Below are 25,002 nucleotides of genomic sequence, written 5' to 3' on the forward strand. Positions count from 1 at the left end.
GGGGTAATGTCCTATTACTTAGCAGTAATCTTCATTACTCCGGGTCCCGTAGTCCTCGACACCGTCATGACTTCCCTCCCTCCCTCCCTGTCTGCCGGCCTTCATTGGGGCTTGGTATTTCAGGAGGAATGCTGGGACGGTACTCCTTAAGTACTCCCAGTGGGAGGGGGAAGGGTAGGTCCAGCATTCCTTCGTTCTTTTTCTGTCAGTGAGATAGTTACATCTCACTTGTCCATGACGGTGTCGAGGACTACGGGACCCGGAGTAATGAAGATTACCGGTAAGTAATAGGACATTCTTTGTGCTTGTCGATGGCGTTTCGACCCTTCTATGTATGTGGGGCCTCTTCAGGACTGACGATGTTGGGACATCTAAAACAAATTAAGGAAAGCATAAGGCCCATATACCGACACAGAGGCAAGAAATGGTAGAGAAGGACTGAGATAAGAAGGGGTTACCTGGGTTGTGATAAGCGCAGCCTTGGTGAAAATGATGTGCCACAGTGAAAAAGTGAAACTGAAAACTCACATGAAGACCTGGCCTGCTTCTTTCATGATGGAATGAGAAAACAATCCGTTAGTGTCTATAATGTTATATACCTGGGTATATGTTACAGGTGGTTAGCTACAATATTTACCTCGATGTGAGGCAAGGCAGGCACTTCAGGATATGTTAAGGACCGCTGGCTCGTTGATAGATATGCTACAGCCGTAGCGGTGTAATTAGTCCTTAGAGGCTGCAGTGATAGCGCACTGGGATTTCCTGCGGGGGGAGAGAGAGGGAGAAATGGTATCCTAACGATGGAAAGGAGGGAAGGTTAGGCTGTGTCTGCCTGAGTGGCAGGATTTACCAGAGTATTATATGACCGGACGGATCTCCGTGTAGACTGCTGAAGCCGCGTGAGTCGGCTGCAGTCCAGCATCTTGATTCTGCTCTCGGTGCAACGACAACGACCGCGAGCGACGTATTCTAATTTATGCTGAGGTTTCCCGCCGTTCTGGCTGTGGAAACAACAGGCTTGTTAACCCCTTGTATGCCCATAACGAGCTGGACTCGTCATGGAGCACAGTCGCGCTGTGCCCATGACGAATCCAGCTCGTCATGAGGCATACCCTAGGGAATCCCTCTGGTGCGGGCACCAGAGGGATTCCCTTTCTGCAAAAATAGCCTCGGGAGCTGGGGAAGAGGTTCCCCAGCACCCGAGGCCCCCCCCCCCTTTCACTGTAATGACGATCGGCGCGCACGTCGTGCCGACGTCATTACAGTGAAAGTGAAACTGAAATGAGCCAAGAGGCTCATTTCAGGTTTCACTTTGTACATGCTCAGGGGGCTATCTCAGCCCCCTGAGCACGTAGAAAGACGGGAGGGGTATCGTTGGAAAGGGGAGAATCTCTCCTTTCCAATGGTATCCCTCCCCAGTAGATCCCTGCTTGGGGTATGCCACAGGAGGGCGATCCCCAAGCAGGGATCCACCCACTAGACACCAGGGAGGGGGGAGCGGCCCCTTGGGCAAGGGCCTTTGCTCCCCCCTGTTTATTTTTGCCAAATTTAGTCTTTTTGCCCCCCCTGGGGGGCGGATGGGGGCATTGGCCCCTAATCTGCCCTTCCGGGGCGGGCAGAAAGCCCACTAAACACCAGGGATTAGTTTTTAGTTTAATTTTTAGGGTGGGGGCTGCCCGCAATGTGCACGCCAATGCCCCCACCCACCCGCCACCATTACAGCCTTTCTGCCCCCCTGGGGGGCAGATGGGGCATCGGCCCCCAATCTGCCCCCCCCCCGGGGGGGCAAAAAGCCCACTAGACACCAGGGAATTGTAAAACAAAAAAAAATAGGGTTGGGGGCTGCCCAAAACGGGCAGGCCCATACCCCCACCCCCCAATTACTACAGTCTTTCTGCCCCCCAGGGGGGCAAATGGGGCTTTGGCCCCTAATCTGCCCCTTCGAGGGGGGCAGAAAGCCCACTAAACACCAGGGATTAGTTTTTTGTTTTATTTTTAGGGTGGGGGCTGCCCACAACGGGCACGCCAATGGCCCCACCCACCCGCCACCATTACAGCCTTTCTGGGGGCAGGGGGCATCAGCCCCCAATCTGCCCCCCCCGGGGGGGGCAAAAAGCCCATTAGACACCAGGGAATTGTTAAAAAAAATTATTACAGTCTTTCTGCCCCCCCGGGGGGCAGATGGGGCATTGGCCCCTAATCTTCCCCTTCGGGGGGGGGAGGGCAGAAAGCCCACTAAACACCAGGGATTTTTTTTTCGCAATTGTTTTTAGGGAGTGGGCTGCCCGAAACGGGCACGCCAATGCCCCCACTCTCCCCCCCATAAAAATGTCAGTCTTTCTGCCCCCCAGGAGGCAGATGGGAGCTGTAGCCCCAAATCTGCCCCCCCCTGGGGGCGCAGAATGCCCACTAGAAACCATGGATTTTTTTGTTTTATTAGTGTAGGGGTAGGGGCTCCCCAAAATGGGCATGACAATACCCCACCCCACCCCCAGAGAAATTCCAGTCTGTCTGCCCCCCTGGGAGGGCAGATGGTGGCAGTGGCCCCTGATCTGCCACCTGGGGGGCAGAAAGCCCAGTAGGCGCCAGCGAGTATGCAGGCTTTTTTTATGTGTGGGGGAGGGGGCTGCCCAAAATGGTCATACCAATGCCCCCACCCCCACAAAAAATAGCCACAGTCTTTCTGCCCCTTTAGGGGCATATCAGGATGAAACCCCCTTCCCCGATTCCCCCCCAGGACGGCAGAAAGCCCACTGGACTCCGATTTTTTTTAGCAATGTGCATACCTGTGGATTTTGGGCCCTAGCGCAGTTCGCACGTAGACAAACCTTGCAAAACTGTACATTCTTTAAAACTAGACACCGAGGGGAATCCTGGATGGGGTGACTTCACTGGCTCTCACCAGGTTCTGTTACCCAGAATCCATTGCAAACCTAAAAATGTGTTCAAAATAACACATTTTCCTCACATTTCTTTGTTGGAAAGTTCTGGAATCTGCGTGGGTCCACAAAATTCCACCCACCCTGCGTTCCCCAAAGTCTTCAGAGAAAAATGGTACCTCACTTGCGTGGGTAGGCATAGTGCCCGCGTCAGGCAAGGGCCCAAAACCTATTGAGGAGACATCAAAATTACCTATCACAAAACAACCTGGTTTTGCAAAGGGGGTCCTATGAGTTTTTGGCCCCTGGCTTGGCGGCCACCTAGGAAAACCTACCAAACCCACACATTTCTGAAAACTAGACACCCAGGGAATTCCAGGGAGGTATGGTTTGCGTGGATCCCCCAACGTTTCCTTACCCAGAATGCCCTGCAAACCTCAAATTTAGCTAAAGAAATCACATTTTTCACACATTTTTGTGTGGGAAAGTTGTGGCATCACCGGGCTGACACAAATTTCCTACCACCCAGCGTTCCCCCGGGTCTCCTGATAAAAACGGTGCCTCACTCGTGTGGGAGGCCCAAGTACATGCGACAGGCAAGGCCCTAAAACGTATTGAGGCGACATGAAAATTGCCTACCTCAAAACGACCTGGTTTTGCAAGGGGATTCACCTGGGTTTTTGGCCGGTGCTCGGCGGCCACCTAGGGGAACCTACCAAACCCACACATTTCTGAAAACTAGACACCCGGGGGATTCCAGGGAGGTATGGTTTGCATGGATCCCCCAACGTTTCCTTACCCAGAATGCCCTGCAAACCTCAAATTTAGCTGAAAAAATCACCTTTTTCACACATTTTTGTGTGGGGAAAGTTGGGGCATCACTGGGCTGACACAAATTTCCTACCACCCAGCGTTCCCCCGAGTCTCCCGATAAAAACGGTGCCTCACTCGTGTGGGAGGCCCAAGTACCCGCGACAGGCAAGGCCCCAAAACGTATTGAGGCGACATAAAAATTGCCTACCTCAAAACAAGCTGGTTTTGCAAGGGGGGTCACCTGGGTTTTTGGCCCGGTGCTCGGCGGCCACCTAGGGGAACCTACCAAACCCACACATTTCTGAAAACTAGACACCCGGGGGATTCCGGGAGGTATGGCTTGCGTGGATCCCCCAACGTGTCCTTACCCAGAATGCCCTGCAAACCTCAAATTTAGCTGAAAACATCACCTTTTTCACACATTTTTGTGTGGGAAAGTTGAGGCATCACCGGGCTGACACAAATTTCCTACCACCCAGCGTTCCCCCGGGTCTCCCGATAAAAACGGTGCCTCACTCGTGTGGGAGGCCCAAGTACCCGCGACAGGCAAGGACCCAAAACGTATTGAGGCGACATGAAAATTGCCTACCTCAAAACGACCTGGTTTTGCAAGGGGGTTCACCTGGGTTTTTGGCCCGGTGCTCAGCAGCCACATAGGGGAACCTACCAAACCCACATATTTCTAAAAACTAGACACCCGGGGGATTCCAGGGAGGTATGGCTTGCAGGGATCCCCCAACGTTTCCTTACCCAGAATGCCCTGCAAACCTCAAATTTAGCTGAAAACATCACCTTTTTCACACATTTTTGTGTGGGAAAGTTGAGGCATCACCGGGCTGACACAAATTTCCTACCATCCAGCGTTCCCCCGGGTCTCCAGATAAAAACGGTGCCTCACTCGTGTGGGAGGCCCAAGTACCCGCGACAGGCAAGGGCCCAAAACGTATTGAGGCGACATGAAAATTGCCTACCTCAAAACGACCTGGTTTGTCAAGGGGGGTCACCTGGGTTTTTGGCCGGTGCTCGGCGGCCACCTAGGGGAACCTACCAAGCCCACACATTTCTGAAAACTAAACACCCGGGGGATTCCAGGGAGGTATGGCTTGCGTGGATCCCCCAACGTTTCCTTCCCCAGAATGCCCTGCAAACCTCAAATTTAGCTGAAAAAATCACCTTTTTCACACATTTTTGTGTGGGAAAGTTGAGGCATCACCGGGCTGACACAAATTTCCTACCACCCAGCGTTCCCCTGGATCTCCCAATACAAACGGTGCCTCACTTGTGTGGGAGGCCCAAGTACCCGCGACAGGCAAGGGCCCAAAACGTATTGAGGCGACATGAAAATTGCCTACCTCAAAACGAACTGGTTTTGCAAGGGGGGTCACCTGGGTTTTTGGCCCGGTGCTCAGCGGCCACCTAGGGGAACCTACCAAACCCACACATTTCTGAAAAACAGACACCCGGGGGATTCCAGAGAGGTATGGCTTGCGTGGATCCCCCAAAGTTTCCTTACCCAGAATGCACTGCAAACCTCAAATTTAGCTGAAAACATCACCTTTTTCACTCATTTTTGTGTGGGAAAGTTGAGGCATCACCGGGCTGACACAAATTTCCTACCACCCAGCGTTCCCCCGGGTCTCCCGATAAAAACGGTGCCTCACTCGTGTGGGAGGCCCAAGTACCCGCGACAGGCAAGGGCCCAAAACGTATTGAGGTGACATGAAAATTGCCTACCTCAAAACGACCTGGTTTTGCAAGGGGGGTCACCTGGGTTTTTGGCCCGGTGCTCAGCGGCCACCTTGGGGAACCTACCAAACCCACATATTTCTGAAAACTAGACACCCGGGGGATTCCAGCGAGGTATGGCTTGCGTGGATCCCCCAACGTTTCCTTACCCAGAATGCCCTGCAAACCTCAAATTTAGCTGAAAACATCACCTTTTTCACACATTTTTGTGTGGGAAAGTTGAGGCATCACCGGGCTGACACAAATTTCCTACCACCCAGCGTTCCCCCGCATCTCCCAATAAAAACGGTGCCTCACTCGTGTGGGAGGCCCAAGTACCCGCGACAGGCAAGGGCCCAAAACGTATTGAGGCGACATGAAAATTGCCTACCTCAAAACGACCTGGTTTTGCAAGGGGGGTCACCTGGGTTTTTGGCCCGGTGCTCAGCGGCCACCTTGAGGAACCTACCAAACCCACATATTTCTGAAATCTAGACACCCGGGGGATTCCAGCGAGGTATGGCTTGCGTGGATCCCCCAACATTTCCTTACCCAAAATGCCCTGCAAACCTCAAATTTAGCTGAAAAAATCACCTTTTTCACAAATTTTTGTGTGGGAAAGTTGAGGCATCACCGGGCTGACACAAATTTCCTACCACCCAGCGTTCCCCCGGGTCTCCCGATAAAAACGGTGCCTCACTCGTGTGGGAGGCCCAAGTACCCGCGACAGGCAAGGGTCCAAACCGTAGTGCGCCTCAACAGGAGAGGGTCCTAAACCTAGTGCGCCTCACTACGTTTTGGGCCCGGAGACCCGGGGGAATGCTGGGTGGTAAGAAATTTGTGTCAGCCCGGTGATGCCACAACTTTCCCACACGAAAATGTGTGAAAAAGGTGATTTTTTCAGCTAAATTTGAGGTTTGCAGGGCATTCTGGGTAAGGAAACGTTGGGGGATCCACGCAAGCCATACCTCCCTGGAATCCCCCGGGTGTCTAGTTTTCAGAAATGTGTGGGTTTGGTAGGTTCCCCATGGTGGCCGCCGAGCACAGGGCCAAAAACCCAGGTGACCCCCCTTGCAAAACCAGGTCGTTTTGAAGTAGGCAATTTTCATGTCGCCTCAATCCGTTTTGGGGCCTTGCCTGTCACGGGTACTTGGGCCTCCCACACGAGTGAGGCACCGTTTTTATCCGGAGACCCGGGGGAACGCTGGGTGGTAGGAAATTTGTGTCAGCCCGGTGATGCCTCAACTTTCCCACACAAAAATGTGTGAAAAAGGTGATTTTTTCAACTAAATTTGAGGTTTGCAGGGCATTCTGGGTAAGGAAACGTTGGGGGATCCACGCAAGCCATACCTCCCTGGAATCCCCCGGGTGTCTAGTGTTCAGAAATGTGTGGGTTTGGTAGGTTCCCCTAGGTGGCCGCCGAGCACGGGGCCAAAAACCCAGTTGACCCCCTTGCAAAGCCAGGTCGTTTTGAGGTAGGCAATTTTCATATTGCCTCAATACGTTTTGGCCCCTTGCCTGTCGCGGGTACTTAGGCCTCCCACACGAGTGAGGCACCGTTTTTATCGGGAGACCCGGGGGAACGCTGGGTGGTAGGAAATTTGTGTCAGCCCGGTGATGCCACAACTTTCCCACACAAAAATGTGTGAAAAAGGTGATTTTTTCAGCTAAATTTGAGGTTTGCAGGGCATTCTGGGTAAGGAAACGTTGGGGGATCCATGCAAGCCATACCTCCCTGGAATACCCTGGGTGTCTAGTTTTCAGAAATGTGTGGGTTTGGTAGGTTCCCCTAGGTGGCCGCCGAGCACCGGCCAAAAACCCAGGTGACCCCTCTTGCAAAACCAGGTCGTTTTGAGGTAGGCAATTTTCATGTCGCCTCAATACGTTTTGGGCCTTGCCTGTCGCGGGTACTTGGGCCTCCCACACGAATGAGGCACCGTTTTTATCGGGAGTCCCAGGGCAACGCGGGGTGGTAGGAAATTTGTGTCAGCCCGGTGATGCCTCAACTTTCCCACACAAAAATGTGTGAAAAAGGTGATTTTTTCAGCTAAATTTGAGGTTTGCAGGGCATTCTGGGTAAGGAAACGTTGGGGGATCCACGCAAGCCATACCTCCCTGGAATCCCCCGGGTGTCTAGTTTTCAGAAATGTGTGGGTTTGGTAGGTTCCCCTAGGTGGCCGCCCAGCACCGGCAAAAAACCCAGGTGACCCCCCTTGCAAAACCAGGTCGTTTTGAGGTAGGCAATTTTCATGTCGCCTCAATACGTTTTGGGCCCTTGCCTTTCGCGGGTACTTGGGCCTCCCACACGAGTGAGGCACCGTTTTTATCGGGAGACCCGGGGGAACGCTGGGTGGTAGGAAATTTGTGTCAGCCCGGTGATGCCTCAACTTTCCCACACAAAAATGTGTGAAAAAGGTGATTTTTTCAACTAAATTTGAGGTTTGCAGGGCATTCTGGGTAAGGAAACGTTGGGGGATCCACGCAAGCCATACCTCCCTGGAATCCCCCGGGTGTCTAGTGTTCAGAAATGTGTGGGTTTGGTAGGTTCCCCTAGGTGGCCGCCGAGCACGGGGCCAAAAACCCAGTTGACCCCCTTGCAAAGCCAGGTCGTTTTGAGGTAGGCAATTTTCATATTGCCTCAATACGTTTTGGCCCCTTGCCTGTCGCGGGTACTTAGGCCTCCCACACGAGTGAGGCACCGTTTTTATCGGGAGACCCGGGGGAACGCTGGGTGGTAGGAAATTTGTGTCAGCCCGGTGATGCCACAACTTTCCCACACAAAAATGTGTGAAAAAGGTGATTTTTTCAGCTAAATTTGAGGTTTGCAGGGCATTCTGGGTAAGGAAACGTTGGGGGATCCATGCAAGCCATACCTCCCTGGAATACCCTGGGTGTCTAGTTTTCAGAAATGTGTGGGTTTGGTAGGTTCCCCTAGGTGGCCGCCGAGCACCGGCCAAAAACCCAGGTGACCCCTCTTGCAAAACCAGGTCGTTTTGAGGTAGGCAATTTTCATGTCGCCTCAATACGTTTTGGGCCTTGCCTGTCGCGGGTACTTGGGCCTCCCACACGAATGAGGCACCGTTTTTATCGGGAGTCCCAGGGCAACGCGGGGTGGTAGGAAATTTGTGTCAGCCCGGTGATGCCTCAACTTTCCCACACAAAAATGTGTGAAAAAGGTGATTTTTTCAGCTAAATTTGAGGTTTGCAGGGCATTCTGGGTAAGGAAACGTTGGGGGATCCACGCAAGCCATACCTCCCTGGAATCCCCTAGGTGTCTAGTTTTCAGAAATGTGTGGGTTTGGTAGGTTCCCCTAGGTGGCCGCCCAGCACCGGCAAAAAACCCAGGTGACCCCCCTTGCAAAACCAGGTCGTTTTGAGGTAGGCAATTTTCATGTCGCCTCAATACGTTTTGGGCCCTTGCCTTTCGCGGGTACTTGGGCCTCCCACACGAGTGAGGCACCGTTTTTATCGGGAGACCCGGGGGAACGCTGGGTGGTAGGAAATTTGTGTCAGCCCGGTGATGCCTCAACTTTCCCACACAAAAATGTCTGAAAAATGTGATTTTTTCAGCTAAAATTGAGGTTTGCAGGGGATTCTGGGTAAGGAAACGTTGGGGGATCCACGCAAGCCATGCCTCCCTGGAAGCACACGTGTGTCTAGTTTTCAAAAATGTATAGGTTTGCTAGGTTTCCCAAGGTGCCCGCAGAGCTAGGGTTCAAAAACTACAGCTAGACATTTTGCCAAAAAAGGGTCATTTTTCACAGCGAAATTGAGGTGTGACCACATTGCGTTTTGCGCCGTTTCCTGTCGCGGGCACTCGGCCGACCCACACAAGTGAGGTACCGTTTTTCTCGTAAGACTTTGGGGAACGCGGGGTGTGTGGAAATTTGTCGATCCACACAGATTCCGGAACTTTTCACCACAGAAATGTGTGGAAAATGTGGTTTTTTTGTCAATTTTTTAGGTTTGCAAGGGATTCTGCGTAACGGACCCTGGTGGGAGGCAGTCAAGTCACCCCATCCTGGATTCCCCTGGGTGTCTAGTTTTCAAAAATGTATAGGTTTGCTAGGTTTCCCAAGGTGCCCGCAGAGCTAGGGTTCAAAAACTACAGCTAGACATTTTGACAAAAAAGGGTCATTTTTCACTGCGAAATTGAGGTGTGACCACGTTGCGTTTTGTGCCGTTTCCTGTCGCGGGCACTAGGCCGACCCGCACAAGTGAGGTACTGTTTTTCTCGTAAGACTTTGGGGAACGCGGGGTGGGTGGAAATTTGTGGATCCACACAGATTCCGGAACTTTCCACCACAGAAATGTGGGGAAAATGTGTTTTTTTTGTCAATTTTTTAGGTTTGCAAGGGATTCTGGGTAACAGACCCTGGTGGGAGGCAGTCAAGTCACCCCATCCTGGATTCCCCTGGGTGTCTAGTTTTAAAAAATGTATAGGTTTGCTAGGTTTCCCAAGGTGCCCGCAGAGCTAGGGTTCAAAAACTAGAGCTAGGCACTTTGCCAAAAAAGGGTAAATTTTCACTGCGATATTGAGTTGTGACCACGTTGCGTTTTGCGCCGTTTCCTGTCGCGGGCACTATTCCTACCCACACAAGTGAGGTACCATTTTTATCGGGAGACTTAGGGTAATTCAGTTTTGTAAAGAAACTGTTATTATCTATTGACTTTCGATGCATTTCTGCCTTCCAAATGAAAGATATTGTGTAAAAAAGAAGTCATTCTAAAAAATGACTGATAATTCTCATGCTAGTATGAGTATTCCCAATTTCAGAAATGTGCAAATATCTACTATTTCTAAACTCTATATTTTGTTCTCATTTCAGAAATACATAGGTGTCTTTCATACCGATTTTTCCATGTACACATTTTTACAGAATAATTACTATATACCCAGTACATAATAAAAAAGCCAATGGAAGTTGCTGCTTTGTTTTTGGCTCTGGGTTCATCGGGTTCTTGGTGAACCTACAAGTCCTATATATCCCCACAACCAGTAATGTCCAGCGGATGTAATGGTATATTGCTTTCAAAGAGCTGTCATAATTAGAAGAAGTTACAGGTGAAAACGTTGACACGAAAGGCTTTTTTTTCAACTAATTTTCAATTTATCCTATATTCAACTGTTAGTTTCTATAAAAAAAAAACCTTGATGGATCTACACAAATGACCTCTTGCTGAATTCAGAATTTTGTCTTCTTCTCGAAAATGTATAGCTTTCCAGGATCCATTATTGCTTTTGTACCCATTTCTGCCATTAACTGGAAGGAGGTCAAAAGCACAAAAAATAGCAAAATTAGGCTATGTCCCAGAAAAATGCCAAAACTGTGTAAAAACTGTTGGGTTTCTGACAAAAGTCTGGTATCCCCGAAAAGCTGGGAAAATGGTGATTGCAACCCCACAAATCCTTTTTTGATAACATTTGCAGGGAAAAACCCAGATGCTTTCATTTGCAGCCCGTTTTTCCAATTTTTCCGAAAACCCCCAAACTTTTGCTATATTTTGGCTCATTTCTGTGACCCCTCTAGGAGAATCCACAAACCCTGAGTACCTTTAGAATCCCCATGATGTTGGAAGAAAAGTATGCAAATTTGGCGTGGATACCTTATGTGGTCAAAAAGTTACAGGGGCCTCAGCGCGCACTACCCCAAATAGCCAAAAAAGGGCGTGGCACAGGAGGGGAAAAGGCCTGGCAGCGAAGGGGTTAATTGAGCGCCGGATGCGCGTTCGATCCAGTGATCGGTGCCCGCCATGGGTAGAGAGTGTAAAAAGACCTCTCTGTGTGTAAGAGAGATTAGTGGCACATAATAGTTAAAATGTGGCGCTTGGATAGATTACGGCAATTATAATTCCCGGAGACTCAAGAAATAAAATAAAAAATGTGTTTGGAAAGGGCTCGGCCGTTATGTGGCATTGTCAGTGCCTGAAGGTAGCGTGTGAAGCGTTTGGGTAGTTTTCTCCACTGTGCAATATAACCGGGTTTGTGTACATTATAATCAAGGTAGCATTATCACACCATTTGAAAGTGCAGGCGATGGCGAAGTGGTGTCTCCAGGGAGACAATTATAACTATTATACCACATGACGGTGTTGCTGAGTGGCAGAAAGGTTGTACAGTGTGTTGTATACATTGCATCATTATACATTATACAGAATAAACATGCCGGTGTAGGACAGGTTGTTATCAGCCTCGGCAGGCTGAAAGTCTGCGCCTACCCTGCCAAGATCTGTTCTAACTGGTCGGCTGCACATAGTGTTTAAGAGTAAGCACTATACTACCTAAGCGAGTACAAGCTGCCATTGGTAAGATAGCTCTGGTGGCTCGGCGCATGCTGCAGACCTCTATGTTTCACAGCTTTGAATCCGGCTACTAGACCGTCCTTGCTTTTCATTATTTCAAGATTAGTAACTTAGCTGCTGTTGCTGAGGTGGGGAGGGGAGGGGGGCAGGTTCACGAGCATCCTTTACGTTTTTGTAAATCCAGTGGGTTTTCTTTAGACATTAGGTGCAGGTTCATGGTGGCGTGAAAGAACACGGGTACATGATGACGTGAAACGTGGTTCACACTCAGATGTATTTTTCCTTCTAAATGTGGCCAGGCCCTGCTTTCAGGAGCCCAAGCTGCTCTGTAAACTTGAAACCTGCATCATTTGAAGCTGCATGGGAGAGGCGAGAGTGTTCTGGCGGATGGGATGCCCTCGCGCCACCACGCAGCCCTCGTGCCAGGACACATATAACAAAGGCTGGCGTTCCTTGCCATGTGTAGAGCGACTGCAGCACGTGGCGCGTCTGACAAACTTTACCAGTGAGTGAGACTGGGCTAAATGTATGTTAATGTTACAGTGGAGTTGCAGAGCACATGTATCTATCACCAGATAGGCCTGGCCTCTAGGCGCTGTAGGACAGTTAACTGTCCGCAGGAACAAAGCCTCGTAAACAAGCAAATGGTCTTTTAAAGACCTGTGAAGTACTCATGTGCGGCTGAGTGTGTGCCCGGGCGGCTAACACACGGGGGGGTGGAGGGGCTGAAGCCCTTTGAGCCCAATGGGCGTTGCGCGCCTGAGTCTGGTGGACAGAAAGCTCTTAGCCGCTGGCCTTGTTCTGATGCTGTGAGTGGGATTGATACAGCCTTGCACGGTGTTGCTGCCTGTGCTGAGATACACGACCTTTGGATAGCTCATCTCTTCTGGCATGGAGTCTGGACCTCCATGTTTGTTAGCAGATGGAAGCTCGCTAAGGGGGAGAGGACGTGGGCTAACGGCTAGAGCGGTCTACCTTAAAACTCAGTCACCTGCTACGAGTCTCTGCAGGGACGCTCACCATCCTGTGATTCTGGGCACATCAGTTAATCTCTCCGTGCCTAACAAAGTTATGCGATCGCCTCTAACGCAACTGGTGCTCAGGTAAAGCGCTCTGATCCCTTCCAGTGGAGTTCGTGCTATATAAAACTCCCAGAAAAGCTGCGATTTTAGCGATCAGACATTGCAGAAGGCTGGATGAGTTGTACACAAAACTCTCTCAGCGTTGCTGACCGTCTGGTGGACAACGACCGCCTCACAGGGTGGAACCACTCCTTTTAGGACCCCGGGCCTAAAAAAAGACCCTTCCGTGGCACGATGCTCTTCAGGCAGCCAGATCAGAACTGGGAGCAATTCGAACTCTGTTCGACGCCTCTTGCTTGTTTGCATTCGCCAAGGATATGAAAATGACTCCTTTGCATAAATACATCCCTCCTGGCTCCATCACGTGGCCTAGTTACTGTTCTGGCTTGATCTGGAGATCCCGTTCTCGTGGTTAATTCCTTTTTCCGGTTTTCAGCCCCGAGGCTCCCCTTCCACTCCCTGGTTGTTTCTTCTACCCGGGTGAATATTCCGGTGTCCTTCCTTCCCTGCACTCGGCGGGGGGTCTGTTACTTGTCACTCATTGTGAATTCCCTTCCCAGGTACCAGCACCGTTTCTTACTCCCCACTTGTACGTTTTCATTTTTGTGTTTTCTCCTATGTGTCCTTTGTTAATAAGTGTGTTATTATTGGCCTCATGTACCATATCTTTTTATGGCTGTTTTCCTACTTTTCTACTGTAGCGCTTGTTCCTCTGTTGCAAATCACTCTAACGCCCTTGGGTCACATTCGTGCTACATAAAACCAGACAAAAACAGATAGATGGGGAGAGGATGTGGTCCGTCGGCTGCGCTGTCGCCTCTGGTGCAGGAAACCAGGGTTCGAGCCTCGAGGTCGCGTCCACATCCTGTGATTCTGGGCAAATCACATAATCTCCCCGTGCCTGAATGTGTAATGTAAATACGGTGCTATGTAAAGCGCTCCAACACCTTCGGGTCGAGTTCGCGCTATATAAATATGCAAAAAAAAAATATATATACAATGCCTATCAATGTCCAGAGGAGTTAGTTAGCTACACATGGCACTGTCAGGAGAATACTGCAATAAAAACACAACAAGGAGTAGGAAGAAGGCAGAAGATTTGGAGCCCTACCCTTCAGTCCTGGGATGGAAGATGTCCGTGGGTTGCTCGTCCGCGGATCAGTCCACGGCTCCTTCCTCAGACACTGCTCCCGCAGACAGTAATGGCCAAAGTTATCATCACATGAGAGCTCAGCCCCACACACCAGTGATAGAATCACGAGTCTATATAACATCGAAGGTGGAGCTTTGCTGCCCTCTGCCGGCCACTGAGATGAAGTTCTATTCCCTAGCATCGCTTGGCAGCATGTAACTGGTGTACTGACGTTTTGCGATTTCCCACTTGCAAATTACAAATATTATGTATAAACTATTCACAAACTGCGGAAAGGAGCATTTCCAGTGTACAATTTAGTACCAACTGGAAGCCTGTGGTAATCAGGTACAAACTATAACACCACGCTCATACACAGCCGCGGCCAGAGGCGCAACTAGAGTGAAATGTCTGGGGGGGGGGGGGGCATGGGGTGTAATTCTTCCAGCAATGGCAGAGTGAAGATGCACGGGCTCTAAGAAGGTGTGAAAGAACAACAAAGCCTCGTTCACCAGTAAATGGTCTTTTAAAGACCTGTGAAGTACTCGGGTTCTGCAATGTGTGTGCCCGGGAAGCTGTCTCAGCCGGGCTGAAGCCTTTTGAGCCCAATGGGCATTGCGCGCCTGGCCCCGGCCTGTCCTAATAGCAGACGGGCCAAGGTCACCCCACCTTATGCCTAAAAAGAAGAGTGTCTGTCAGGCTGAGCAAAGGTCAGCCTGACAGACACTGCAACTGCCCAGAGTTGAGTGTCAATCAATGACACCTCGTCACAGAGTTGTGTGCGGTCAGCAACTCTCACTGAGCCCATCCCACTCTGTGACGAGTAGGGACGGCTGCCTCCCATAATTGACTGACCTGGGGTCAGCCAATGAGGGAAGGCTGCAGTCCCAACCCTACTGGGACCTCTGAAGCAGAGCTGCAGGTAAGTGTGATGTTTTTTAAAATGTTTGGTGCGTGTGTGCATGAATAGTTGGGTGTGATTGTTGTGAATGGATGTGTGTGTGTGCGCGCCCATGGGTGAATGTATGAGTGTGAGGCAGTGTTTATGTTTGCGTTTGTGTCCCGTCTGCCCCCCTGCCTACTAAAATTACCAGGCGCCACTGCCCATGCTGCAGCACCCTTTCAAAATGGAGGCACTATCTTCAGTGGTGAGGGGAATGTGGAATATGACACCCCAGCAGAGGAGATAAAGCGGAAATAAACAGATTTTCAGAGTAACATTTTTTCAGCAGGGTGAGGAAGAGATATATGTAAAATGTAGATTAAGCAAACTTGCCTTATTTCACCTGATTAATGGTCTAGACCAATTATTGACAAGAAAAACTCAGCGTAATCAATCTTGTGCAGGTTCTGTGCACACAGCACCTGCTAGCGTCAGACAGGTACCATGGCGGTTCAGTGATAAATATCGAGGGACATAATATATAATGCCCAAATATTGACGCCAAAATATAGAAGGACAGAATATCGACTCCCTATCTACAAACAGGTAAGTACTAAAATATTGATTCCAAAATATAGAATGTTAAAATATAGTTAACTAAAATATTGATTTTTTTTTAAATGTATTAGAAATATAAAAGTAATTTAATATTAAAAACAATTAAATAAAACACACATAATATAATATAAAAAAGCTTAAAATGTAAACATAATAAAAGTAATGTAAAAAAAGTAGAGCTGTTGTTGGATAGTGAGAGCGTAAAAATTACTATTTCCACTCCAGTGAGTGCAACAGTAGGGAAAACGTTGGATAGCGTAGGGGTAACAATTACTATTCCCACTCCAGTGAGTGCAACAGTAGGGAAAGCGTTGGATAGCGTAGGGGTAAAAATTACTATTCCCACTCCAGAGAGTGCAACAGTAGGGAAAGCGTTGGATAGCGGGAGGGTAAAAATTACTATTCCCACTCCAGAGTGCAACAGTAGGGAAAGCGTTGGATAGCGGGAATGGAAAAAATACTATTCCCACTCCAGTAAGTGCAACAGTAGGGAAAGTATTGGATAGCGTAGGGGCAAAAATTACTATTCCCACTCCAGTGAGTGCAACAGTAGGGAAAACAATGGATAGCGTAGGGGTAAAAATTGCTATTCCCACTCCAGTGAGTGCAACAGTAGGGAAAGCGTTGGATAGCGTAGGGGTAAAAATTACTATTCCCACTCCAGTGAGTGCAACAGTAGGGAAAACGTTGGATAGCGTAGGGGTACAAATTACTATTCCCACTCCAAAGAGTGCAACAGTAGGGAAAGCGTTGGAAAGCGGGAGGATAACATTTACTATTCCCACTGCAGTGAGTGCAACAGTAGGGAAAGCGTTGGATACCACAGTCCATATACAGCTCCTAATGCATCATGGGATTCGTAGTCCCCTGAACCAATAAGTTAGTTACATTGCACTTTGTGTGACCATTGTGCCAAATATGCATTACAGGCAGTGATTACAGAGAGTGAGAACGTAAGAGCAGACTAAATCACCATGTAGCAAAACCTTAGGAAAAACAAATATTAATCCTGCACTGTTTCACACCACAGGTGCTGAGGAAGAAGACAGTGATGAGGGCGCATGCAGGGAGAGCACACAGTCCACTGCAGAGACTGCCGTTGCCAGACCAGTCACACATCCCAGCACAACCCAGGCACCCACACAACGCAGGGCTACAGTCCCTCCCCTTCAGCCAATGGAGTGCATTCCGGAACGTAAAAGGGAAATTACACAAAGCCAGCCTAGTGTCAGGTCCACCACCACCACCCCGCAGACATCGCTCCAGATGACGCGAAGACGCAGGGCAAGGGGCCACACATCAGCACAGGAGGCATCGACTCCAAATGTCTGGGGAGGTGTCGAGATGCAGATGACGAGGGTGCAGCGCCAGCAGGCACGACACATGGGAGCCATCAGCCTGCAAATGGGCAAATTAAACAAGAACCTCTCCACCATGGCAGATCGCATGAGGGAACTCACTCAAGCAGTTGTGGGGGCCAACAGGCACACCAACGCCACATTGCATGAGCTCGTGCATGTGATGCAGGAGGGACAGAACACGGAGCGGAGGAGGCATCGACAATTCATGGCGCGCCTGGCTGGATATACACGATCCAACAATAAGTTGTGCAACGCCACTGCACTGCTGTCACGGAGGTCGGTGGCAATGCAGATAGATATGGGGCATTGTTGTGGGGACGTGGCAAGGGCCCTTGGCCAAGTTACCACAGCTGTCGAACAGCTCCAGGCTGTTGCAGGTGGCCTCAGCAATGCCACTGGAAATGAGGGGAGTGAGGGAGCATCCAGTGTGAGCAGCATGTCTGTGCCAGTCAGCACCGGCAGGAGGTGTAGTACAAGCCGTTCTACACCTACAATTGCACCAATGGGTGGGGATGTCGATGCAGGAGAAAGACGCCTCGGTGTGCGTGGGAGGAAGCGCTGAGCACACACATCCCTCAGGACAATTGGCCATGGTGGCGTAACCATGGTCAGGACATACAGAGGGACTGCTAATGAAGTCCCAATTCTTATTTACAATGGTGCCTTGGTACATGCCGTGAATATAACCCTAGGCTACGTGTATGTTTAGACACACAACAGTCCATGTTCACGTGCAAATAAAAACTTTGCATGTAAAGATTGATAGTTTCTGTATCATGATTACGTACCTTTGAAGTGATGTGGGCACGTATCAACGGCCCCTCCGCTGAGCTTGCAGGATGCGGGTGTGGTGGGTGTACAGGGGGCTGGTTGTCTGCAGTGCCGTAGGCATCTATGGGTATGCGTCTCGTGGGAGCTACGTTGGGCTTCATTGCACATGCTGCCACTATCCTACAGCAGGTCACCGGCTGGTCCTGCATCGCACCACCAGGTCTGTGCAGGATGTGGAGGCAACTCTTGAGCTATCCAAACGATGTTGACAGCATTCTCAGCAAACCCCACATTTGAAAGACTGTAATCTCTACTGATGATGGTTAAAGAACCAGAACCACGTGTCTAGAGATCAGCACTATCTGCACCAACTGTGACGAAGCACTCAAACACTCTTGATGCAAGCAAGTAACTGAAACTGCATTTACCACAATGCCAGGGGCGAACATTGCTGGGAGGTGTAGCGGTGTGCTCCCACCCCTGTTCCTATTTAATAGTACTCCCGTGAACATGGAGAGACCTCAGTGCTGCATCTTTGAGCCCAGTACTGATCCTGAAAAGTAATTCTAACCGTACTTACCAGTAAATTTTTCTAAGTGTGCAGTTTTGGAACTTTAAAATATTCATCTAAAATCAACCGCACTACAAATTCCGATTTACTCACCTGTTATCAGGAGAGACCTCAGTGCTGCATCTTTCAGCCCAGTACTGATTCTGAAAAGTAATTCTAACACTTATAAATTCACCCAGGCACTCTCCTTGCAGTATTCTAATCATTCAGTCAGTATCCAAGTACTCATGCAGCAAGCCAGGCATTAGCACATGGACTGCCTCAAACCCTTATCCACTATGCATGCAGTATCCTAACTAACCAGCACACTTATAGTTCTGCACTTATATAAAAAAATATATATATTTCAGTTTCAATATTTTAAAAAACATTTTTATTTCCATTTATATTAAAAATATATAATGTCATTTAAAAAATAAAATATGTAAAAATAAACAGTTAAAAAACTGTAAAAATCCGTATAAAAAAATACATATAACTGTTATTACATTTAAAAAACCTTCGAGGGGGAGGAGCCAAGATGGCGACCGGGACGGCAGCGTAGGCTCCCGGCTCCGTGAACCTCCGCATCCCGCACAGATATCCTGTATGAGATCCTTCGCCTGCGCTATATGCCCGTGTTGGTGAATGAGAGCGGCAATCGATCGTGTTTCTGGCGGCGGTATCGCCGGAGAAATGTCCGTTTGAAGATTGCGGCCTGTGCAACCCTGGAACCGGGACCTCGAGTGGATAACATGGCCGGGCGGCAGTTAAACAACAGCGGCCTTTGGTGACTGGGTGGAGTCGGACTAACCGAAGCGGTGCGAATATCGGCCTACATTTCGCCGTGACCGTTCCTACCACTAAGCGTAGCGGAACGAGTGCAGGCCCGAGGTGGCTAACCCAAGATTCCCCGGTGATTGCCTCAGCCTTCACCGGTGAGCTGCCCGGCCGCCGCCCGTAACTCGCCTTGATTCTTGCGGCCTGCTCCCGGATTTTCGCGGGCGCAGGTCCGTGGTGGGGATGACTGTTGCCTGTGACCACATACCGGATATATTTTTTGCCTGCCCCCGAAACCCTGATTCCAGTGACATGGAACCTGCGGCGCTTGTCCCTGAGTCCTGGTCCCAATCTGGGTTGGACTTGCCCGGCGGCCATCTTGACAGGACGAAGTCTACCATCCTGTACACTGGGTCGCAGCACGATTGGAAGTGTGCGACTATGAGGAGCGTAGCGGAGCGAGCGCCGAGAGCTGTGCTGGGGTATGGTGATCTTCTCGAGGCTCTCGGTGCCCTTCATTCCGCCTTGGTTCACGGCGCCTGGGTATTGGGGAGTAAGCTTGATGGGGTGGCATCAGCATCGGAACAGTTGCTGCCTGCCTGTCCCCAGGTACACGGGGACTTCCTACACTGCACACGGGAGGACAGTGTCGTGGCCGGCCCTGTGGATAGTGACCAGCTGGAAAACTCCGGACAGTATATTAACGTGTGATCGGCAGGCTGTGGGTCTGGTCTGTTCCGGAGGTCTTGGACCTGAGTGGGGGGTGGTGGCCTTGTCCCGTGCGCAGCCTCCGGCGACCCAGGCAATATTCAAGCAACGGTCGCCTGTTCTGGCTGATCTCGCCTTCTTGGACCTTGTGTGCAGTGCAGATCCTGGGGCAGCACTGGGAAAGACGACTCTCCATACTGCTGACTGTGTTGGTATTCAGAGACTTCCACCCTGCCTGTGTGTGTCGCTTCCTGCTCTTTTTTGGACGCTCCTCTTCTTTGTAACATTGGACATGGTACTGGGTCGATGGGTATGCATGGGTAGATTCGCAAAGAGTGGCCAAGGATAAGGTTGATCCTTCAGAGGTGGTCATCTAATAGGCGGGCGGGCTCAGGGGTTGCGTGCTCTCACGGCATAACTGGTAGTGTAATAGGCGCATAATGCTCCCCATTCTTCTTTGACATGGTCGATTCTGTGTTGCTTATTGTTTGCTTTGGGGGAAAACATACTGTGCGGGAGGGAGAAGCCGGGGGCATGTTTTGAAGGCCCTCCTCCAGTTTATTAATATTCTCTCTACCCCCCCGTCTGGTGGGGTTTCTTTTCTTACTCCTCTTTCTCTGTTTCTTCTATATTTCGGGTCTGGTTCCGGGGCGACAGGCACACTGCTGGGGGGGGGGGGCGTACTCATCTGCAGAGGTGCAGGGTGGGGGGTTGGGGGAGGGGATCTTTTAGTCTTTAACCCTTTTTTTCCATGGCCTCCTTTTTCTTCTCTTATTCTTCTTTGTCCTTCTTTTCTGGGATCAGCATGGTAAAACTCCTTCGTTGTTAATCGCTGCGTTTTCATGTGTGCCACAATTTCCGTGGTGTTTTCTGGGTTTTAGGGCAGGGGACTGCAGGCGCAAATGGCCGTGATATTCCTCCACATCCTGACTTTCCTGTTTCAGCGCCATTGACTAGATAAATTGCTTTATTGTTGACGTTTATTATTCTGCCTGCCATTTCTTGCTGCTGGGAAACTGTTTGGCACCTGATCCTTCCATCCTCCCTTATTATAAAATGAAAACCTTTTGTATCCTGGTCACCTACTTGGGCTGTTCAGTGGCCGACAGTTTAATAGCATGGAGATTCCGCTCCCCGAGGTGCTGCCTGTGATAAATATTGATTTCTGTTACTCTGACTGCTTAGCGGCCGGCCCCGGGGGTTGTAGGCCCATACTTGTTATTGGTTGAAATGTCAATAAAGGTTTTAAAAAAAAACAAAAAAAAAAAAAACCTTCGAAATTCACTGAAAAAACCATAGGTTTCAGACATGTTATAGTTAGGAATTAGCATTTAAAAAACCTTAGAAATTCACTGAAAAAACCATAGGTTTCAGGGCTGTTATAGTTAGCTGGACATTTCTCTCGCACAAAACCATTGAAATTCCTCCGTTATAGTTAGTTGTACTCACTATAACTCCCGCGCCCGCAATCCACTGCTGATGATGTCACATATTACATCATTCATGACATGGTCAGTGACATCACTGATGACATCACTGATGACATCTCAAATGACATCACTGATGACATCACTGATGACATCACTGATTACATCATCCACGTGACAATCAGATACACCTCATCATATACTAGTCTAACCTTTCATCACTCACTGTAAAATACAGAGTACCATATTTGAATCCATTGACACACCAATACAAGTTTCTAAAAACCCACTCAGTGATTCCTAGATCTACACACACATCTAATCACTTACCTATAGATTCACTCATACATGCTGTCAATGATCAATAGAACACTATCAAATATACTTATACACGTATATCGACATTACACACCAGCACACATCCTATTCACTTATGCAGTCATCCTACTCATTTATGCAAACAACAAATCCTACTTACATTTACTCAGCTACACACTTATACAAACACCACTTCATTTATTCATATAGATAGTAACTCATACTTAGTGTGTTTTAAAATCACTATTACAAGTATACAGTTATCCATACAGTCACTCATACAATCACTGAGTCTTATGTATACTTACTTATATACAACAACTGTCACATACACTGCCTTTTATTTTTCTAGTTTGTTGGACATGTACCATTAAGAGATATATTTGCTCATCAGCACACCCATAAAGATATTCACTCACCCAAACAACCGTTATAACATGTAGGTTTAACTTCAGATACCTACTGAATCAACTATTCACACATCTTTGAGCAGTCACACACCCCCCACCGAACCACACACACATTCACTCTCCCACACAAATACTCAGTTAACTAATCAATACATTTTATAGACTTTCACGTAGCTAGTAACCAACTGGTGCAACAGTTTACACAACAACTGACAAAGTGATACAGATATTCACACAGTTTAGTCACTATCCAATATATTTAGTGAGACACTATAAAATAGTCAGGTAAACAGTCAATCACACTGCTACTAAATCCTCCATCCAGATATTTATATTTATATATCCACTCATTCTTCAATGCAGATTGCTATATATATCATACATATTTAACTAACGAACCAAACCACTTTCACTGGATGATGCCATCAGTGATGTCATCAGTGATGTCATTTGAGATGTCATCAGTGATGTCATCAGTGATGTCATCAGTGATGTCACTAACCATGTCATGAATGATGTAATATGTGACATCATCAGCAGTGGATTGCGGTCGCGCGAGTTATAGTAAGTACAACTAACTATAACAGAGGAATTTCAATGGTTTTGTGCGAGTGAAATGTCCAGCTAACTATAACAGCACTGAAACCTATGTTTTTTTCAGTGAATATATATATATATTCCCCCGTTATAGTTAGTTGAGATAACTATAACTCGCGCGCCCGCAATCCTCTGCTCATGACGTCATATATTACATCATTCATGACATGGTCAGTGGCATCACTCATGACATCACTGATGACATCATCCTTGTGATAGAGTGGCGGTCGCGCGAGTTATAGTTATCTCAACTAACTATAACGGGGGAATTTCATTGTTTTTTTACGAGTGAAATATCCACCTAACTATAACATGTGTGAAATCTATGGTTTTTTAAGTGAATTTGCAAGGTTTTTTAAATGCTAATTCCTAACTATAACGTGTGTGAATCCTATGGTTTTTTCAGTGAATTTGTATGGTTTTTTAAATGCTAAGTTATGTATGTATTATTATTTTTTTTATATATTTATTTTTCAATAAACTACGTATTAAATATATATTTTTTTTAATGGTTTTTCACCGTGCACGCACGGTGCGCGCACCCCCGCGATTTTTTAAAAAAAAAATGTAAATGTTTTTTTCTGCCTTCGGGGTCCTTCAGGGACCCCCTGACCAAGGCTAGGGGGTCAGGAACTCTCTACCCTGCCTCCTTTTCACGTTCGCCACCTTCCTTATCCACTCTCGCACTGAAAACAAACAGAATGGCGGCCGACACTTCCTGATTTCGACCGATTCGAACGTTGACTGACATGTAACAACCAATCAGAATTACGCTCGCGAACGTTAGGGTGCGCGCACGGTGCGCGCACGGTGCGCGGCTATAGATATGTATGTGCTTTTTAATGCAATTTTCTCTGGAACTACTGAACAGATTGACTCCATATATGCAAAAGGCACATCCCTGACCTGAGGACTACCTTTCTGCCAAATTTCAGGTAATTCTGTTCAGCCGTTCGGGCTGTACCTTCGACTAAAGGTCCTATGGGAAAATGCATGGGGAAAACGCGTTTGGGACCCCCCTTTTTTCTCGGCCCCCGCTTGTCGAATCCCCCCGAGACTTTCAGGGTAGGCGCTAAGGGTCATGGTGTGAGAGGTCCGAGGACCTGTGGTGTCTCAGAAGCACCGTCGGAGCGGAGTAAAGAAAACTGTGTAACTAAAGCTGTTTATGTGTTTGCCTTCACGGGAACTAATACCTTGCTGTTCATTGCCCGGTCCTTAGAAGGTGTTGGGTCTGCTTGTTCATCTGTGGCAGTTGACTTGAGATATGGGGGGCCTTCACACATCCTACCCAGCAACGCGAGAGGCACGAGAAGTTCCTGGGGTCCTGTCTGGCTGTATCTGGGCAGCTCGCGCTGTCTGTTCCCTGCCGTCGCCCTGACACCGCCGGCCGCAGTTGGACTACAGCTCCTAGGGCACTGAGCAGGGCACTTCCGCCCGACATCGCGCCCGGAGGCGCTGAAAAACACGAGGCTACCTCCGCGTCGCGGGACGCGCGCGGGCGGTGCCGGGCTGAGCCCGGGCAGAGGGCGGGCCGTCTGTGGCCGTCGGGGGCCGAAGGAGGCCGGGCTGGGTCACCCCTCGTGAGTCATATAACTTTGTGTATCAAGTTGATTGTGACATAGGGTGCGCAAAAAGCCTCATATTGCCTTATTATTCAAGACTTTGAAATTGGGACTTGTTACTTTGCCAGCACTGTCTCAAGTGATAGTGGAGACAGGGGTGGTGGGGTATAAACGGCTGTTATTCCAAGTTGGGTGAGGTAGAGGTTCGGGGTTGGAGGAGGGTGATTAAATCTCCCCACGACATCTCTAAGGGTAGGGTCAAATTGGTGCTGGGAGTATGGCAGGTAAAACGGTCACACGCTCGATAAGGGCAAAATTGACATCCCCACCTGCCCCTCAGGCGCATAAAGCTGTCACTAGCTCACCATTCCCCGTCATCATGCAGCCCACAGCCATCGACCGTATGCTCAAAAGAGCACTAGGGGCGGTGTCCAGTGAAATCGAGCGCACAGAAAGGCGTCTTTCCATAAACTCAGTACCTGACCCACTTGTAGGTACCCATGATGATGACCAGGAGGTCATGCTAATTACATCTCCCAGACCTTCAGAGCTAAGTGTGCAGGATATCCCGTGTGCCCAACCGCCCACTACTAGGATCAGGGAGGCTGTAGGCCCAGCCAAAAGCGCCACCACACAAAAGAAGAAGAAAGGCTGCCCAAGGAAGCAGAAGACTAAAAAAAGTATAGATAGCCCCTCCCACCTTGTGAGTAGCATGAACGCTGGGGTTGAGCGAGCAGTACAGACAATCTCTCACACAGAGCCACCAACATGGTTGTCGCAAATTACGTCTGATCTACAATCCCAATTAGAAATTTTTATTATAAATCAGTTAAAACCATTGGCAAGCCGGTTGGATAAGATCATGACTGAATTAAAAAATAGGGAGAAAAAAGCCTGTATAGGTGGTGAACCAAGTATTCCAACTAGTACCCTAGCCTCTAATGCAGCTCCCCAAAGGGAGACGAATACCAGCAACAAAGGGATCGCCCATATAACAACTGCACAGATTCATAAAGCCCCGGTTTCGCACCCCCAAGCGGAGAAGGCCACTGATTCTAGAGATAGAGGCACGGACACCACTAA

General features: G+C 48.9%; 1 protein-coding gene across 2 annotated transcripts in view; it reads right to left on the reverse strand.

Annotated features, from left to right (window-relative positions):
• Positions 1-25,002, reverse strand: part of LOC146782919 (beta-1,3-galactosyltransferase 5-like) — a 280,931-nt gene that overhangs the window by 228,389 nt on the left and 27,540 nt on the right. The window contains exon 1 of one of the 2 annotated variants that reach the window (XM_085636888.1): positions 13,914-14,003. The exons of the other annotated variant lie outside the window; for it this stretch is intronic. The gene's annotated coding sequence lies outside the window, so the exon portion shown is untranslated. Of the gene's footprint in view, positions 1-13,913; positions 14,004-25,002 lie in introns of those variants that run through there. 2 annotated transcript variants of the gene reach the window in all.

The sequence above is a fragment of the Triturus cristatus genome, chromosome 12, assembly GCF_964204655.1.
Source record: "Triturus cristatus chromosome 12, aTriCri1.1, whole genome shotgun sequence".
Lineage (NCBI taxonomy): Eukaryota > Metazoa > Chordata > Amphibia > Caudata > Salamandridae > Triturus > Triturus cristatus.